This window comes from Fundulus heteroclitus, chromosome 6 (genome assembly GCF_011125445.2).
Source record: "Fundulus heteroclitus isolate FHET01 chromosome 6, MU-UCD_Fhet_4.1, whole genome shotgun sequence".
NCBI classification, from domain to species: domain Eukaryota; kingdom Metazoa; phylum Chordata; class Actinopteri; order Cyprinodontiformes; family Fundulidae; genus Fundulus; species Fundulus heteroclitus.
The window spans coordinates 15135541-15137970 of record NC_046366.1 but is presented as its reverse complement, the minus strand read 5'-3'; positions in this window follow the sequence as shown (position 1 = coordinate 15137970).

Below are 2430 nucleotides of genomic sequence, written 5' to 3'. Positions count from 1 at the left end.
CGTGTTCTGTTTCCATGATGTGTAGCATTTATGACATTTCATATAGCTTGAAATTGATGCAGACCATGCACAGGCTTAAGCAGGTTTCAAGCAACCAGACAACAAATTGCTTGTACCTGAGGTATGATGTTTAAAGAATGTTGATAATTTCTCTAGGTGTTTAAGTGCCTTTGTAAGCATCAAATACTGACTTATTTACCAGAAATGTCTTAGGACTTGCCGTTTCTTGAAATCCACTCTAATTTTTATGGATGTGGTGGCAATGGAGTTGTCTTGCATGGTTCAAAATCTTGCTCATGTTTAATTATTTGACTAACATATCTGCAAGTAAACTGCATGTGACATCAATAAAGCCCCCAAAGGGCTGATTCTCACCAGTTAATTAAATTGTAAAAGGATCAACCCAGATTGTCACATTAGGAGTGAAATGGAAATGACTAGCAAGAGGAAAGACTTCATGAATGAGATTAAACAAATGCAAAATTTGCATAAACTAAAGTTGAATCCCTTTCAGACAACAATCCAACACTGAACAGAAAACCAATGAGCTATTAAAAATTAAGCACTGCAAAAATAAACATTCTGCATAAGCCTGTTTACACAAGCACACTTGTAACTGCATTTTGAGGTTTGAGTATCAAAAGTTTTAAGGGCAATGGACAGAACTATAGTTTGGATGTCATGTATTTCCACCTAATACCACTTAAACATCTTAAGTGTATTGCAATGTGGAAGGTTGAGTTTCAGTGTGCCCTTTGTGTACTTTCCATATCTGAAGATACAATCAGCTAGTAATGTTTTTGTCAATTGTAAAGATATGAAGCTTTTTAAATACAGGTGTTAAATGTCAATTTCACAAATAAGATGGAGCGGTAGCTTCCCATAAAATACAATATTGTATAACATACTCCTGTGCAGACATTTACACTAATGCTTGGTTAAATAACATTTTAGACACATGCCTATTGGTGTACCATATGACTTGGAAATATTTCCCCCTCTACTTTGCAAAAATTCACCAAATCTGTCATTGTGGGGTCTTCTGTTGTCCGCAGGCCTCTTTTAGCTAACCATGCAGATGTTCTAACATTTAGCTCTCAAGTATAGTTCCCTGCAAAACTTTAATTTTCTTCTCTTGAAGCCATTCTTTTGTTGATTTGGATGTATGTCTGGACTCACTGTAATGGAGAAAACACAGAGCTGAGTGAAACTGACTAGTATTTGCAGTTGACCCTGATTTCATTTACACTGACCGGAAACACGCCCTGTGATGGTGTGGCGACACGTTCAGGGTGTTCCCTCCCTCTCGCCCAAATGACCGCTGGAGATATTTGTCCTTGTCTAAGGAGGTGTAAACACAAGACTATTGCAATTTTATAGTAGACTGCTGGTGGTGTGATACAATTGATTAAAAAAGCCGTACATTTAGAAAAAAAAAAAAAACAAAGCTAAAAGTAAAACTTATTTCTAAAATGTTTAGTGCTAATTCTAGTTCAGCTTTGGACAGATAACTCTACTTGAAATGAATGTTCTTAAATTTATTTGCCCTGCAAGGCTAACCAACCAGAAGTGTGTTGGTAAGTTTAATAATTTAATAGATTAATAAAACAACATATTTATATAATCATGGATCTATGTCTTTAGGCATGTAATCTGCTTATTTACCATTTTTATTTAGAGTACAACTAATGGCCTACACATATTTGTCGTGGCAGTTCAGTCACTCTACAGGCTCATTCATAGCTTGAAATATTAGGCAGACACCGCCTGACCACCACAATGAAGTCAGTTTTAGGTTTAGGATATTTTCGCTTCACTTCGTACACTGCGATCCGAGCAAGCCGCTCCAACATTTCAAGTGCACCCGTATTATAGACTATACAATAAACACACGGCGATAGAAAACGGCTTCAGCGTGCACCAACTTCCTGTTTTCAAAAATAACAATGTGGACTATTTGAACCAAAGATGTTTAAAAGGCATTGAGACGCTATTGAGCGAAAATGTTAATATTTGTATATAAATAATCCTACAAATTAATAAAAACTTTAAAACGCAACAACAAAAGGTTTACAAAGCCAATTGACCACTATGAGCCCACACTGATCTTGAGTCAATTGATCACATGACCTGGAAGCTATTGCGCTAAAATGCTAATATTTACATATAAAAATATTACAAATATGAGCAGATTTAAAATGCAAAAATAAGAGGTGTATTTCATGAAGCCAGTGATCAGTGTGGCTATGACCACACTGATTTTTTCATCAGAATCAGAAATACTTTAATAATCCCAGAGGTAAATTACTGTTTCAGTGGAAGCCATTGAAACTATTTACATAAATTTTCGCTCTGGGTACACTGCCCAGAGCGAAAATTTATGTAAATAGTTTGAATATCTGTCGAACATCCAACCTAAAACTAACTTCA